The sequence below is a fragment of the Ictalurus punctatus genome, chromosome 4 (genome assembly GCF_001660625.3).
Source record: "Ictalurus punctatus breed USDA103 chromosome 4, Coco_2.0, whole genome shotgun sequence".
NCBI lineage: Eukaryota > Metazoa > Chordata > Actinopteri > Siluriformes > Ictaluridae > Ictalurus > Ictalurus punctatus.
In genome coordinates, this window is record NC_071284.1 from 28,790,918 (window position 1) to 28,809,155 (window position 18,238).

At 39.5% G+C, this 18,238-nt stretch overlaps 1 protein-coding gene across 7 annotated transcripts in view; it reads left to right on the top strand.

Annotated features, from left to right (window-relative positions):
* The first annotated feature begins 2,937 nt into the window (after nt 1-2,937).
* Nucleotides 2,938-18,238, top strand: part of shank3a (SH3 and multiple ankyrin repeat domains 3a) — a 321,036-nt gene continuing 305,735 nt past the window's right edge. For all 7 annotated transcript variants that reach the window (XR_008393930.1, XR_008393928.1, XR_008393929.1 and 4 more), the window contains exon 1: nt 2,938-3,099. The gene's annotated coding sequence lies outside the window, so the exon portion shown is untranslated. The remainder of the gene's footprint in view (nt 3,100-18,238) is intronic.

An 18,238-nucleotide genomic window follows, 5' to 3' on the forward strand; every position in this document is an offset into this window, starting at 1 on the left:
TAGTGCATGAATTACAGGGCATTTCATATCACTTCACCTTACTGCCATGTAGACTCTGCGTGAATTTGGATTTGTGTATCGAGTCTAAGCATAAAACGTAACATAAAAGGAATTTTCCTGGAGCAGGTTAAAATTCAGTCTCCTTAATCAAGTAGTTCTGAAAGTCTGCTTACAGTAGTGAAGTTACATCGTCTTTGCAGGAAGTCTGAACTTTTATTATTGCGCTTTTTATAGCCGTAGACGTCTGTACTCTGCTGGATACGAGTATGTTTACAGATAGAAACTTTGTTTGTGTGCTGTCTTTGGTGACGCTTTGCTTTTTGGTTTGGGGACGTGCTTGTGCTTACAGCTGAGGTCGTGCAGCAGATGGCTGTCCTCGTATCCTCAGGCCTGTCAGTGTGTGAAGGGAGACGAGCTCGGCTCTGCGATCAGCCCGTGGAGAGTCTAAAATCTCACAGGACAGTGCCGTGTCCATGACATTTGGTAGGACACAGCCTGCTTCTCTCCATCCTTATCTCACATTCTCTCTCACTACCATCATACATATTTCATTCCTTTTATGTTACATCACTTGGAGTGAAATGTTACAACCCTGGTTCCAAAAAAGTTGGGACGCTGTGTAAAATGTGAATAAAAACAGAATGCAGCGATTCGCAAATCTCATAAACCCGTATGTTATGAACAATAGAAGACATATCAAATGTTTAAACTGAGTAAATGGACCATTTTAAGGAAAAAATAAGGTGAATTTGAATTTGATGGCCGCAACACGTCTCAAAAAAGTTGAGACAGGGCAACAGAAGGCTGGAAAAGTAAGTGTTACTAAAAAGAAACAGCTGGAGGTTAATTGGAAACAGTTCAGTAACATGATTGGAAATAAAAAGAGCATCTTGGAGAGGCAGAGTCTTTCCAAAGTAAAGATGGGCAGAGGTTCACCAATCTGTGAAAAACTGTGTCTACAATTTGTGGAACACTTTCAGAATAATGTTCCTCAATGTAAAATTGCTAAGACTATGAATATCTCATCATCTACAGTACATAATATCATCAAAAGACTGAGAATCTGGAGGAATCTCAGTGTCTTCGGGATCTTCGGGCCCTCGGCCAGCACATTAAAAACATTCATGATTCTGTAATGGAGATCAATGCATGCATTCAGAAACACCTCCAGAACACATTGTCTGTGAACACAGTTCTCCGTGCCATCCACAAATGCTGGTCTCTATCATGCAAGGAAGAAGCCATGTGAACATGATCCAAAAATGCCTCCGTCTTCTCTGGGCCAAAGCTCATTTAAAATGGACTGAGGCAAAGTGGAAAACTGTTCTGTTCTGTAGTCAGACAGAATTTTAAATTCTTTTTGGAAACCATGGACACTGCATCCTCTAAACTGAAGAGGACTAAAGAGGAAAGGGACCATCCGGCTTTTTATCAGCACTCAGTTTAAAAGCCTGCATCTCTGATGTTATGGGGATGCATTAGTGCCTATGGAATGGGCAGTTTGCACATCTGGAAAGGCACCATAAATGCTTAAAGGTACATACAGGTTTTAGAGCAACACATGCTCCCATCCAGATTCCATCCCATCTTTACTTCTGAGAGACTCCGCCTCTCTATGATACTCTTTTTATTCCCATTCATCTTACTGACCTGTTGCGAATGAACCAAATTAGTTGCAAAATGTTCCTCCCCCTGTTTCTTTTTAGTAACACTTACTTTTCCAGCCTTTGTTGCCCTGTCCCAACTTTTTTGAGACATGTTGCTGCCATCAAATTCAAAATTACCTTACTTTTTCCTTATTTTTTCAGTTTAAACATTTATATTTTCAATGTTCCACTGTGAATAACAATGTGTTTATAAATAAATCATTGCATTCTGCTTTTATTTACATTCTGCACAGAATCACAACTTTTTTGGAATGGGGGTTGTACTGAAAAAGATGGACTTAGACAGGCGTCCTACCAGCTGCTTATTTTTCGCACCGTACAATGGCCAGTCTCACTCACACGCACACATCCTGATATTCACACATGCACAGCACTCTCAGAACTTCAACACACTTCCACATGCTAGTGTGATAGACTGTCCATATATGAACGTGTGTAAGAGAACGAGAGTGGTGTGTAACAGGTATATCTCTTATACATACAGGTGTTACAGTTTGGCTTTCTAAGTATTCAGATGATGGTAAATTTGATTCATTATTCAGTCTACGGCAATTTTCTTTACCAACACAGCTTATCATAGATGCACTGTAACGGCCGTTTGACTGTTGTCAGAGTGCTGGTGTGTGAGTGAGTAAAATCCTGCTTCCTATTTCAGCCAGCTTTCCAGCCAAGGCAAAACAATTCAGCCTGGAGGCTGTGTGTGTTTTCACAAATGTCCATCTATATATGAAAAGTTAAAGAGGAAGGCTGTCATGAGATAAGAGCCAAGTGGCGACAATCCTGCTTCAATGCAGGCCCCCCCCCCCCCCCCCCCCAACACACACACACACACACACACACACACACACACACACACACACACACACACACACACACACACAGACTCAGGCTCAGGCTCTGAATGGGCAAGTATTGTTTTCTGACCTAGCCGAAAGCTGATCCTCTTACTCTGGCACCTATCAGAGTCACACACAGAGGGCAGTGGAAGCCTGGCATGCTCTGATGGCCTGATCTGGGAACAGCAGTAAACACAAATTTCGCTGTATGCTTCAGCCACACACATCTGTTCCCAGATCAGTGGAGAGGGTAGGACAGTCTTTACAATATCAGATTGGCACCTCAACAGGTGAATGGCTTGTTCTCTCTCTCTCTCTCTCTCTCTCTCTCTCTCTCTCTCTCTCTCTCTCTCTCTCTCTCTCTCTCTCTCATACACACACACACAGTCTCTCTCTCTCTCTCTCTCTCTCTCTCACTCACTCCTCCATCTCTGCCTGCTCCAGACACGCTATGGGAGCTAGCTTGTTTGTATCGAAGTCAATTTTTAACCCGGGGTTCAGGGACAAGATCAGCCTCTAAATCCCACTTTTAGAATTTCATTTCTTTTAAACTCAGATTTTTGGAATTACTTTTCTGTCTTCTGCACATAGTCAAGGTAATACCCCATATTTGATCCCACTTCTTACTACTTAATTCTTATTATACACTGTCCTGTGGTGACTTTATTAGAAAATACTGAAAGTGGTCATGTTTGCATATTTATTTATTTATTTATTTATTTATTTATTTAATAGATCTTGGAGCTGTTTCTTTTAAACACGGCCTCATAATTGCAAATTCATAGCAATGACTGTGACGATTGAGAAGTTATGAAGGCTAACGTTAGTGTTACAGTTGGAAGTCTTTATGACTATGATATCACTGTTGCTTATTTTTCTTGAATTTGCCTGTATTCATTGAAAATGGTCTCCCTTCACTTTCCTTGCAGTAAATTAAAACGAACACTTCTCTCTGTTAGCTAATCTGTCTCTGTCTCAAGCTTTCTCTCTCACTTGTTTGCTCATCCACTTAAACTCACATGCATACTTCTTTACTGTCACTTCATCTTGGTCTCAGACTTTAATCTTTGCTCTGATGCAGCTCGGATCTGAACGCATTGAAAATGAAGTCCCACTTGCTTGAGGACACGGTCCTGCTTATTAGCAGAATTCTGATCCTCTTTTTTTTTTTTTTTTTTATAGCAGTTGGAAGTATTGCAGTAGCAGCCGTCGTGTGTGTGTGTGTGTGTGTGTGAGGAGTGTGCATTTGGGCCCTGAGGCCATGCCCCAGACTCTCCATCTGTTTCAATTAAGGAGAGTGCAGGACGCATGGCACTGACTGCCTGGCTTAAATGTCACTACCACACCATGAGGTCCTTAAGACTGTAACAAACATCACAACACAACTATACTACACAGCGCAACGCATAGACACGAACTCTGAATCTCAGATACTGCTGCTTATGCCAACAGGTAAATCTCTACGATAACAGACCATTTACTTGTTAGAATTAATTAGCTCTGGGCTTTGGAAGCAGAACATTTCCCACATTTTCTCATGCCATGCTAATCTCATTTTCTGATAGGGTTAACCTGGGAGCTGTTAAATATTTGCTTTTGCTTCTCGGTTAATATGTAGGTGACAGTGTAAGTAGAAATAATGGAATTTTCCCATACTAACCATGTTACGCTATCAAACAGTGACCAGCCTGACACCTGCAGCCACTTTAAAAAACACTTACATTTGAAAGTGGTTCACATAATGATTAAAAAAAATGTACATACAGTGAGGGGAAAAAGGTATTTGATCCCCTGCTGATTTTGTACGTTTGCCCACTGACAAAGAAATGATCAGTCTATAATTTTAATGGTGGATTTATTTGAACAGTGAGACACAGAATAACAACAAGAAAATCCAGAAAAACGCATGTCAAAAATGTTATAAATTGATTTGCATTTTAATGAGGGAAATAAGTATTTGACCCCTCTGCAAAACATGACTTAGTACTTGGTGGCAAAACCCTTGTTGGCAATCACAGAGGTCAAACGTTTCTTGTAGTTGGCCACCAGGTTTGCACACATCTCAGGAGGGATTTTGTCCCACTCCTCTTTGCAGATCTTCTCCAAGTCATTAAGGATGACTTCGAGGCTGACGTTTGGCAACTCGAACCTTCAGCTCCTTCCACAGATTTTCTATGGGATTAAGGTCTGGAGACTGGCTAGGCCACTCCAGGACCTTAATGTGCTTCTTCTTGAGCCACTCCTTTGTTGCCTTGGACGTGTGTTTTGGGTCATTGTCATGCTGGAATACCCATCCACGACCCATTTTCAATGCCCTGGCTGAGGGAAGGAGGTTCTCACCCAAGATTTGATGGTACATGGCCCCGTCCATTGTCCCTTTGATGCGGTGAAGTTGTCCTTTCCTCTTAGCAGAAAAACACCCCCAAAGCATAATGTTTCCACCTCCATGTTTGATGGTGGGGATGATGTTCTTGGGGTCATAGGCAGCATTCCTCCTCCTCCAAACACGGCGAGTTGAGTTGATGTCAAAGAGCTCCATTTTGGTCTCATCTGACCACAACACTTTCACCCAGTTGTCCTCTGAATCATTCAGATGTTCATTGGCAAACTTCAGACGAGCATGTATATGTGCTTTCTTGAGCAGAGGGACCTTGCGGGCGCTGCAGGATTTTGGTCCTTCGCGGCGTAGTGTGTTACCAATTGTTTTCTTGGTGACTATGGTCCCAGCTGCCTTGAGATCATTGACAAGATCCTCCCGTGTAGTTCTGGGCTGATTCCTCACTGTTCTCATGATCAATGCAACTCCACGAGGTGAGATCTTGCATGGAGCCCCAGGCCGAGGGAGATCGACAGTTCTTTTGTGTTTCTTCCATTTGCGAATAATCGCACCAACTGTTGTCACCTTCTCACCAAGCTGCTTGGCAATGGTCTTGTAGCCCATTCCAGACTTGTGTAGGTCTACAATCTTGTCCCTGACATCCTTGGAGAGCTCTTTGGTCTTGGCCATGGTGGAGAGTTTGGAATCTGATTGATTGATTGCTTCTGTGGACAGGTGTCTTTTATACAGGTAACAAGCTGAGATTAGGAGCACTCCCGTTAAGAGTGTGCTCCTAATCTCAGCTTGTTACCTGTATAAAAGACACCTGGGAGCCAGAAATCTTTCTAATTGAGAGGGGGTCAAATACTTATTTCCCTCATTAAAATGCAAATCAATTTATAACATTTTTGACATGCGTTTTCTGGATTTTCTTGTTGTTTTTCTGTCTCTCACTGTTCAAATAAATCTACCATTAAAATTATAGACTGATCATTTCTTTGTCAGTGGGCAAACGTACAAAATCAGCAGGGGATCAAATACTTCTTTCCCTCACTGTACTTCTATAAAGACTCATGTAGTTACACGTATCCCTAATTAAAATAAACTTGTTGACAGAACATATGATACTACAAGGACACTTTTATTTGTTTGTATTTTCTCATCAAGTGAAGACATCGCAAATTTTTTTTTACTACAGTTAAACTAATAAAAAGGATTTCATCACCTCTTCAGTACAACCACAAAAGAACTTTCCGTTCTAATGGAAAGTGTTTATTTGGCAGCATATTCTGAATAAACGGTTGGTGTAATTTCACTCAAGCCTTTGCTTAAAGAAGATTATATGTCTGTGTATTACACCTCTCACAGTCTCCTACTGTATATATCTATATAATAATTTAAACTGGAATGGATCAGCCTATAGGTAGCATATTTTTAGAATAATATATATTTCCCAACTCTTCCTACCCATATATGATTAATAGCAGACAGGGAATTTTCTTTTATTAGAAAAAGGAAAGATTAAAAAGTGAAGTGGAGGTGATAGACATTTACAGTAAAGAAATGTTTTGCCGCTGTAGTTTTGGAGTATGGTTTATTGTAGGAGAGTCACATCATGGATCATGCCACGTGGCACAAAATTTGTGTTTAGGCTAATTGTTTTTTTTTTTTTCTTTTCCTGTCAAGAATGTTTTCAACGCAGTATTTTTTTCATCTCTCGTGTATTATGAAATGGAAAGATTTTGTGAGCAGGCGTATGGATTGGTTAAGTGTTAGTATTGCCGAAAGACCATTGACTCAAAAGTATAAAATGTTCCCATAGTGTAGATCTTTTGCACATAAGAGGCCAGGTGCGTGTTTGTACAATACGAGTGCATGCTGTGAAAGGAAAGAGCTGCACAGATCTCCACTTGTATTTTAGAACTGAACCATTGGACAGTATGCCTTTGTTACTATTTTAAAGACAGATTTAAGGATGCTTTAGGTAAGGTTTGTGAAAAAATGCTTAAATGGCTGGAGTAAAATAATATTTGAATTAATTATTATTATTATTATTATTTTTTTTAAACTCATTGAGCCCGCCCCCATTTCCACAATGCTTCACCCCAAAAATGTGTGGTGGTTCAACCAGAGTTACCATTAGCAAGGACTGTCATGACATCACTTTCATTTGCACTAGGACAATCAATTGCTTGAAAGCGAAGTTACAACTCTATAAACATGCAGATTCTCCTCATAATGATTTATGAGCATGTGAAGGGGTGTCGGGGGCATCAGTTATAAAATAACTGACAAGAGGCCAATGCAAGTACAAGCGAACATTCTGGACCAGAATGCAGGTTTCCAGACTGTTTTTTTTCCAGCTAGGTAATACACTTGTCCTGAGACAGTGGCTTAAACAGTTTGTTTAATCACAAAATTTTCCACATTATTTGTACTAGTATGAAATATCTATCCATCCACCCATCCATTTTCCATACCACTTATCCTACTCAGGGTCACTGGGAGCCCGGAACCTATGCCAGGGAACTTGGGGCACAAGACTGGGGACACCCTGGACAGGGTGCCAACCTATTGCAAACACACTCACACTACGGACAATTTGGAAATGTCAATCAGCCTACAGCGCATGTCTTTGGACTGTGGAAGGAAACCGGAGTACCCGGAGAAAATCCCCGAAGCATGGGGAGATCAGGCAAGCTCCACATACACAGGGCGGAGGCAGGATTTGAACCCCCAACCTCAGAGCTGCGAGGCCAACGTGCTAACCACTAAACCACCCTTAGAAAGAAATATCCATCCATCCATCCATCCATCCATTTTCGATGCCACTTGTCCTACGTTGTTGCGGGGAACCTGGAGCCTATCCCATGGAGCATGGGGCACAAGGTGGGGTACACCCTGGACGAAGTGCCAATCCATCGCAGGGCACAATCACATACACAATCACACACCCATTCATACACTACGGACACTTTAGACACGCCAGTCAGCCTACCATGCATGTCTTTGGACTGGGGGAGGAAACCGGAGTACCCGGAGGAAACCTCCGCAGCACGGGGAGAACATACAAACTCCACACACACAGGGCAGCGGTGGGAATCGAACCCCCGGCCCTGGAGGTGTGAGGCGAACGTGCTAACCACTAAACCACCCTTAGTAAAAAATATAACAAATAAAAATATGAACTATTGTACCACCTTTAAATCAAACTCTTTTGTACTGTATCAGTTTCAAAGCACCTGAAGGCAGATAACAGACTTACAATATAGTCTCTCTTTCTAATCGTCTGATGTCAGTCACTATCAGAGAGTTTGGACAACAAGGTGTTTGTGTTCTAAACAGTGGACAATGATGCAATATTGCTGAAAACTGTAGTAAAACACCGCAGCTTTGTCTTGAGCTGTCTATATAATCCAAACAGGATGCAATGAGTCAGACAAAACATGTTTTATCATTGGCTGACTTTGACCACTATTAGGTCAAATGTGTTTTCTTCTTCTGGGATTATTTAGGACGAATTAGTATCAATGTAGTTACCCACTATTAGATCGGTAAACTATCTTAAACATGTAAAAAAAAAGATTCTTGTTCTTTTGTCTTTAAATTGACAAATACTTGCATATTCATATGAATGAGCATATCTTCAACATCTGGTTCCTCTCAACATTTTCTCCAGACCCCACAGTTTGCTTCGTTTGATTTGCAGTGCGGCTGTTGCTTTACTGTTTGCATTTGCAGGTCATTTTCACAGCACAAGACATCTCTCATTGTGTAAGTAATGCAGTCTGAATCTCAATGAGCCTGATGCAGCATGTTTATGAATATATGAGAGTTGAGATTGCAGTTCTGTTTAAAAAAAACCCCTAAAAAACAAAACATATACACACACACACACACATAGCCTTTATTTCAGTTTGGTTTGTTACTGCTATCTGTCAGTGTTGATGTGGGATAGGTAAATAATTGGACACAGTGCATTGCACTAGATGACTTCCTCGGCTATTTGGCTTCTTGATTAGCAGAATAATTGCATTTGGCGCTTTAGATTGTAATCATGGGCATTTCCAAACACTTACGCAACATCTGTCTTACTGCAATCATCTCTCCCATAAACATGATCTCATAACACACAGGCCTGGAAGAACCAGATGTTTGCCCACTTGTTTAGCCCTTTCAGGTAGGGGTGGGTGATGTGATAAAATATCATATCCTAATTCTTGATGTCATCTTTATGAAACATGATGTGCAGTGCGATAGATACAGTAGGTTTATTTTATGGAACACTTCTGTAAAAAAAAATGCTGTTTGGTTTATTTAATGTCTACAAAAACATATGCATTTGTATTTTTTATATTTTAAAAAAAACTATTTTTATTTATTAAAAAAAATTAACACTTTTTAAATGCACTTTTACAGATTGAGTGCAACATTTTAACACCACACCAGCTACTTCCTGTCAGTTTCTAATCATTTAAAAAAATAAAACACATTAAAACATGGCGTGTATTGTCACATAATATATCATGATATTGATATTATGTTGCCATATCACCCAGCCCAGCTTTCAGGTCCTCAGATTTTCATCAAATAAAAAAAAAAAAAAAAAAACAGGTCTAGGTCACACCTCTACACATCAATAAAGATGGTGGATGAAAACTGAGCTATATAAAGAACGATAGTACAATCACTGCATTCAGCATCAAGACAAACTGTTTTCTTTTGTTTTTCTTTCTTCTTTTTTAATTCTCCTTGAAGAATTATGAAGCAGTAAAAACAACCACTCTATGTTCTTGCTTTTCTAGTTAACCATTATTAATTGGAATTCAAAGTCAATTTGTACACATACTGTACAGTATAAGTGCATTAAAGAAGCTTCCTGTGGTTTCATTTCAGAAAGTGGTGGCTCTAGGTTTATCAATATGACCTACTACAGCTATTTCTCTCCAGCTATGAAATGATCATTTTGCAGCTCTTGGGTTGAAATTGAAGCTGAGCTATGGATTGCGGAAAGACCTTCCACAAATGCTGTTTGCAAATGCCTCTCCCCTTTGCTCTATTTTTCTCCATGTCCTTCAACCCTGTTTGCTTTACTCCCATGGGAATTTCACAGTGCTTGCTCTTGAGACTGCGTACTGAAATTCTTCACTTCTGTAAATTGAAACTTCTGGAAAGTCTCTACAGTGATTTGTGTCATATTTCACAACTGAACCGGTCAGTCCATTTGAATACAGTTTAATCCTGATTACTAGAACAAATGAGTCAGACCTTTAGTTCATGACTGAGTGGGCTCTAATGAATGATGTGGGGATTAGTGTTATGACTGAATCGGATTATTGAGTGATAGTAGCTGGAGACCACCTTTGCAGTTGCAATAATAACTGCGGTACATCTGTGGATTCGTTTGTGTTAGTCTTGCTGAATTATAAATCGTCATATGCAGAGAAGGAGAGCGAAGCTCACTTTCATCTTCGGGTCACGCTACAGCCAACAACACTGGTTCGGCTCTGACACACTTCGTCTGAACCATGAAAAATGACACGACTCCAGACACAGCAAGCACAGCCTATCTGAGCTGTGGCTGTGAGGAAAGCAATTTCATGCTTGTAGCTCTCCACTATGACACATACATACAGAGTCAGTTAGTAAGCCAGGCTCGGTACTGCTCTTTATTATGAAGACAGGAGACTATTATTGTTTTTCGCCTCAGTGTTATTTACTTTGGAGATTTCAGGATTATAAGGGGGTAACAATTCGCCAATTTCACAATGTGACACGTGTTTATCTATTGTAGTTTCACCACCACAATACAGTACATTTTTTTTTTTTTTATACAGCAGTGAAACAGAAATGCCTTTTTTTTTTTTTTTTTTTTTTCATTTATACCACAGTTTTATTGAATTCTCAAATCTGATTGGTCAGGAGGTGTTGATTAATTGACAGTAGTGATGGCTGTCATTCAGGTAACAGGTTTAAATCCTGTTTAGCAATGCACTTGTTCTAATACGTTATCATTTCTAAAGTACTAAAATAAATAAAAAACTGATTAAAAAAAAGCATGCTTTTATATAATGAAGAAAAATGTATACTTGTTTATGGTGAAATTTCTGTAAGGAGGCATTTATTTAGAATTTCAGGACAGACGACATTGTTCTTTTGTGTTTCTCAGTAACATGACAAGCTTGTCTTTTTGTCTGAAAGACAGAATGACATGTCGATCTTTAATAAATGAAAAATTGTATTTGTTGATAAATCACTTTGGTATAAGAGGAATAAAACACAGAGATGTGCTGTTTTAGGAAATGAATCAACTTTGAGCTGGTAATAGTAACTCCATTTAAAAAAAAAAGAAAAAAAAAAAAAGAAAAAAAAACCCTTATAAGACCAACAAAAAGTATTAAGGAAACAACTTGCTTTGGGCAATTTGTTCACAGTCTGATTTTGTGCTTCATTATGAAGTGTATTAACTTCTGGATAAAAATGGGGACCAAAGGGGATTTTATAATGTGGATCAGGCACTTTTAATAAACTTTGGAATCCAGGGATCTCTCCCACCAAGTATGGAAGCAAATCAGAAGCTATAAACATTGGTATGAGGCGAGTTATTTGGTCTGTGTGTTTAGAATCGGCACTGAGCTGAGGCCAAAAGTCTCCAGGGAGATGCAGTTATAGCAGTATGTGTTTTCTTTTCGCTCCGACACCTGACACATTTTGCTTACTTCACAAGGCAAAGGCAGGTGGATGAAAGTGCAAGCCAATAACAGGCAGGGGTTAAATGTCAGGCAAACCGAGAAATGCACGGCAGTCGAAAAATCTAACTGAAGAGAAGCAACAAATTGTAAAATTTTTTTAAAAAACAAACCCAAATAAACAGGAGTAATGAACAGAGAAATCAGCACTTAGAATGAATGCATTAAAATGGCCAAGTTCAGTAGGCAAGTGAGTGAAAACACACTGATGTCTGGATTGTATCGTGGATTCATGGTGGCTTCCGGATTGGCGGTGGACTCGGACGTGACTGTTAGGTTAGTTTATAATTGTAGTAGATGGTAAACTAGAGTGCTCCCGAACAACCTAACATTGGTTGATTGATTCATTCATGTATTCATATTTTTCATTGTAGCATGAAAACATGTCCATAGTAATGCATATTGTTACACCCCATAGTATGCTTTAACAAAGCTCTTATAATATAATATAATATAATATAATATAATTTGTGCTCATTTTCATTAAGCAGTCATAAGGAATAATCTAACTGAGCTGCATGTGTTGTTATAAAAGGCCTGCAGTGTATGTAAATTGTGTAGAAGTGTTCGGGTTGTAGAAATGCATAAAGTGAGTGTGTGTGTGGACCAGGCTTCAAACTACAGAGACTAGGTGAGGGCATATCCAGAGCTGTGACAGTGCTGGGAAGAGAGACATCAGTGTTTCAGTGTGATATAGTGGATTGGATAGATTGGAACAGCAGGTGTGTGTGAGAAAGTGAGCGCCAGACACAAGGCAAGCACGAAATACATGTGTGGGATGGATGAAATAATGTATGAACACCTTTGCCTTTGCTTGCTCTCTCTCTCTCTCTCTCTTTCTCTCTCTTTCTCTCTCTCTCTCTCTATTACTTGTTCCTCTTTGGCTCTCTAAGGTGATTACATGTCATAAGAAGAGAGATAAATACATAGTATGTCTCTGATCATAGTCAGAGCAATTTTAGCGAGAAGCTTACACTCTCTCAGGAACATCAGGAAAGTATGCTGTCAGAAGAGATGGGAGGTTTTCTCTCTCTTCATTTGTAAGTAAATAAATGAATACATAAATAAGAGGGTGCAAATTTACAATTTTGCAAACCATACAATATGAAGAAATGCCTGTATTTGTCTTAAGGGGAAACAGATTTTTTCTTTTCTCAACGTGACACACTGTATGTTTGAGTAACATGGCATATTGGGGTGTGTAAGACCTCGGTTTTATCCACTGGGCTTTGATTGGCTTGTAAAAAGTGGGCGTTCCAAAATGTTAGTGCAAGGCGATCGTGGACGTCTACTCACCTCCCACAACACCACGAGCACTTAAGGAGGCGGAGGCGTACGGAATCCTATTAATGCAGGAGGTGGAGATGGAGGAAAAAGATGAAAATTTGATCTCAGGAAGGCAGCCATATTCATTTGTGTGGTATAGAATGCCTAGGCTGATGTTTGTGCTCACCCTCACCGACATCTCGAGCAAGTTAGGAGCAAGGGGGAGGTTAATATATTTTTTTTGTGCCGCCTGCAATTCTAAAGTGACGTAAGGAAAGAACCAGAGGTTTAGAATCAGAAAAATGCCTGCATTTCAATGGACGTCATCAGTACCGATGAATCTGTCCAAAGCCATGAACTAACAAAGATCAGTTTAAATTTTCAGGTTGTTCAATTTTTATGCACAGCTTCCAGCTATAATAAAGCTAAGATTCACTACTGGACTCATTAAAGAGTCCACTTGCTCTAATATGCCTACATCTAGTGCAGAAAGTTTGACTAGAATTGATTCAAAATTTGAATTGATTTTTATTTCTCACTAAGCATTCGATGCCTACAGGAACATATACAGCATAAATCCCCTAACACTATACATTAAAGCACACATGCTGTATACACTACTACAGCATGTGTAAAAATTGGATGGTAATAATAAAGGAAGAGAGATGAAATGTACCCCAGTACCTTTTCACCAGACATCTGAGAGCCCCTGATGAGCGCTTGTATAACACTCGATATCGCCACTCTCCTGACACAGTACCTCAACCAGAACTGTCCATCCAGACAAAAGGAAATTGCAGGTTTTCCAAGGCAGCTGAGAAATGCCAGACTCCCCCCCCCCCCCCCCCCCCCCCCACATCTGACAGCTGCTTCTGGATGGCATTTCAAAGTTAAAGCAAGATCTGTGTATTTTCTTTAATAAGATGATGGAATATCAGTCTGGAAAAAAAAAAATTAAATATGGAGCTTGACTGCTTTGGTATAACAACATGAAAGAATTTAAAAGAATTGTTTCAGTTTGATTGAATGCTCAGTTATGAAATTTAGATTGACTTGTGAGTTGATTTGTTATTCAAGCAGCGTCGCTTACATCCCTTTCTCATTCTTTATTCTTACACATACATCCTAGAAGTCTGCAACAAAAAAACGAAACCTTGATACTTCTGAATAATGAGTTTATTTAACTGAATTTAGAAGTGATGCCTGGTTAAATTAGATACGAGGCATGGTATATTTGTAAGCACAGGGTAGGATGGACATACTCTACATGAAGGCAAATCTTAGGCGCCACACACATCAGCTTTACTAGTCGGATTAATTAAATTCATGACTGACAATGCAAAGTAAAAAAAAAAAATATATATATATATATATATATATATATATATATATATATATATATATACAGAAACTCATTTGCAAACACAACATGCTGCCCATCCAACCGTCCATTTTCCATACCACTTATTAAACACAGGGCCAGGATTTGAGAATCTGAGAGGCAGGATTGAGTCATGCAGCGTACAGAGCTTTAAAGTTTTGTTTATCCCCTCAGCATTCACACATATTATTGGGAGTGTTGTCTGTGGCGTTGATGGATCTGATAGAAAAGCACTGGACTCCTCCAGAGAGCACTGTGATTTCTTTGTGGGATAGTGCTGTCTCAATAGTTAAGATTCTGAATGTTGTGACTGAAAGGTTGTAAGTTTGAATCTTTGGTCTGGTAGAGAGGCTGTCGTTGAACAATAGCCTCCAGAGTGTGTGCTGAGCTTATATCCTGATTCGGTGTATGTCCTGATAGATTGTGTAAGGTAATTAAATGAGTGTTTTTGTGTTTTTGGTTCTTTGCTAGTTCGTAACATTTTAACAATGGCCAGACATCCAGACACAGATTTGACTTATTTATTGATATGTTTGTCTATGCCCTGAAAGAACAGTCAAGGGTTGAAATGTATACAGTGATGCCAGCATCGCAAACAAGAAAATCCTTACAGGCAGAGGGGATCACTGGGAACACTGGGATCTTCTATATTATTACTAATCTTTTACCTAGGTGCATGTTTGACCAGTCCATACAGGATTTCATACATCTTTTTTTTATACTTGCGAGATTTTTGTCCTTTTTTTTTTTGCGGAAAACTACTCGAATTGGCAGAATTGCAATCGTACGAAATTGTTATGCACAGTCTTTCACAGTGATGTCTGTTGGTAAATGAGACCTTTTAGCTGTACTTATGTCCAACGCACGTGAATCAAAGAGGGCTTTGGCTGAATGCACGTTGCGATGACGTCGCACAGTGCGTCTCGGCCAAAATCTGCTCATTTTGAAAAATTTCAAGCTCCCCCGAAAATTGCATAGTTTCGCTTGATTTTGAGTTCATTTCTGCAATCGCTAAATGACGCAAATCCTGGAGGGACTGTTTAAAGTATTACCGTGAAGTATGACCCACTGGAATCCTGATCTACTCAATTTACGTTGAATCTATCTAACTAAATCTATCCCTATCCAGGTGTTTTAAAACTAGCTATGTTGTGAACAAATGACATACCCTAATTATCTTGTAACATGAAATGAGTGGAGTGAAGCCTAGGGGTATGTAAACTTTTGGCCCCAACTGTACACTCAGGTCACTGTGTATAAAAACAAACATTTCTGCATATTATATTTCTGTAATATAATGTATATGTTAAATATCAGTTCAACTAGTAAGCGTGTAAATGCGTACGTACGTGCTGTGAAGCTGTTAATACTGACATACAAGAGGACTAGGACAAATGTCATTAAACTTTCTCCCTTTCTGTTTCTTATTTTGTTTGACAAAATAGTCACATTAGTATGAGCACCATTTTAAATGAATAATTAATTGGTTATTCATTACTTAATGGGAATAATGTTTAAGAAATATTAAGATAAACAGGTAATGAGCTAATAACTAGCAAATCATCATTTTTTCCATAGTATATTATGAGTATCAATCATTGTGACACTAAAGCAGATATTGGTATTAAAGTAAAATTTATTGTATCACGACCAGGCACTTTCCGTGCGTGTTTAATATTCCACCTTCCCCATTTTCAGAACCATGGAACATTTATGCTAATTCTATGCTAATCATTTTTGCACAGCTAAAATGTCCTTGTTCCTTTAAGAAAAAGAAGCACCTGTGTGTGTGTGTGTGTGTGTGTGTGTGTGTGTGTGTAGAGTCTGTGTATACATGACGACTGCACAGCCTATGAAAACACACACACACACACACACACACACACACACACACACACGTGTGGTCTTTTACTTTTATCTGCAAGCTGTAAGGTCTTTTACATTTACTCACGTCTAATTGTTGTACCTGTGAGCTATATAGAGCTCTGTCTGTGTGTTGATATTTCAGTGATGTGTAATGTTATGTTTGCATTCTGTCTTTGACAGCATTTTATTTTGTTTATTTGAACACATTAAGAGTTGTAGATCCTCCAGAAATAAACTTTTCCCCAGATTTCATTTATCATGCCCATTTGAGCGATGATGGCAATATAAGCATTTTAAGCAATTTCTTTTTTTTTTTTTTTCCCCACAACATCTTTAAACTCATGTAATCTCCAGACTGTACTTGTGTATGTATCGCTGGTTTATTGCGTGCAGGGTAATGGCCATCCTGAGGTGAATTGCACTCACACAGAGCACATATTCCATTACTTTTTCATATTTCCTTCATCTCCTCTGCTTGCACGTACGAGTAGGTATCTGTCATGAGCCGATGAATCTGTAAGCTTTTGTCAGTATCATTGAAGAGTAGCATAAATGCGTCTGTAAAATGCCTTTCATTACTGCTTTTGCCCAGCTTACAGCAATCACCCTTTCTAGCAGAGCCAGAGTGAAGCTGCAAAATAAATTTTGATCATCATTGAATAGATCTTAATGTGAGCCTTTCTCAGAACTACGAGGAGGCACTTCCTCTTGTGCGGCAGCAGAGCCAAACACCTGGCTCAGCTGCCAGTAGTAACCCTAGGCAAAAGCAAAGGCAATGTACTTAATTAGCTTAATTTCCGTGGGCTTAAGTGCCAACTTTTACCACACACCCACTGATCAGCTTGGTTAAGCTTTTAATCTGTCATAAGCACTTCCTTTTTCATTTAGTTTTTACAGGCCTGACAGTTCCCTGAAATTCCTTCTCCAAACTGAATGTGGAGAATATGTCTTGAGAAAATGCCTTTCTCAAAGAAGACTGTGGTGGAAAAAAAAACAACAACAAAAAAAACCCCACACACACTCCATGTCAGTATGTTTTACAGCATTTCAAAATTTGTACATTTCTCTGTATATCCTGGTTGTCGGTCCTGGTAAGGTGGATCAGTGAGCCAAGATCAAATCTTTTGATTTTTGGGTGCATCTCTCATGTATAGGACTGTATCTGGTGGTAGCTCTGCTCATGAAGCTAGCTATGGAATGGTGCATTGCCTTGGAATGAGCTATGAGATATATGCAAATAGCAATTTTTCAGTGATATTTACTTACTGATCCACCTGACCAGAACCTACAGCAAGGATATATTGAGGTCATTTGATTGGGCTGATAATACAAAGCGGAATGAGATCAGGGCTGAGTCAGTTGAACTGTCACAAAGCTTTATAGGAGATGTGCAGATACACATAACCGAGGATGCTCTAATCACATGGGAAACATGAGGCAGAAACCAGAAGGGAATATAGATAGGAATATCCTATCTATATTCCTGTACCTCCAGAGAACATGGCAGCTGAATGGCACAAATAAAATCAAAGCCTTCTACACATATGGCCTGGCAGTGAGGAGTTATCCAGCAGGCAGAATAAGCTGATCAGGAGGGGAATTGGAAGCTGCTGATATCAAGACACAGAAACTTCTTGTAAAGCATGGGCTTTTCTTCATCCAAACTCAGAAGTGGAAAGTGTCGAGTCAACTGTCCTGAACAAAGTATGTATACATCCAAGCAATGGTAACTAAGGGTGAGCTGCTAAACGCTATCTATCATATAGATTTGAGATGGGGATAATGTGGAAACAGAGGAGGTACCATAGCAGGATAGCCCACCCCTCCATGGGAAAATCGAACCAGTGACTGGAAAAAGGCAGAACTGGAGAATAGTACAGAGGTACTTATCAAGGCAGGGTTAGGGTTGTTGTGGTGTCACAGTTAGTCACTGTGTATGATTAAATTACCATTGACTTTTCAAAATACTAAATAAAATGCATTTCTGACTTGACTATCCAGTCATCTTCAACAAGTTTGTAACTTTCTCCCACTGGACTCACCTGGAATCACACCACAGTAACCCCTGTTTCACCAAGTAAAAGAACATTGACTGCACTTAACACTCTTTCGCTGTGCAAATACATTACAGTAGTACCTCTGCTACCACACCTTGC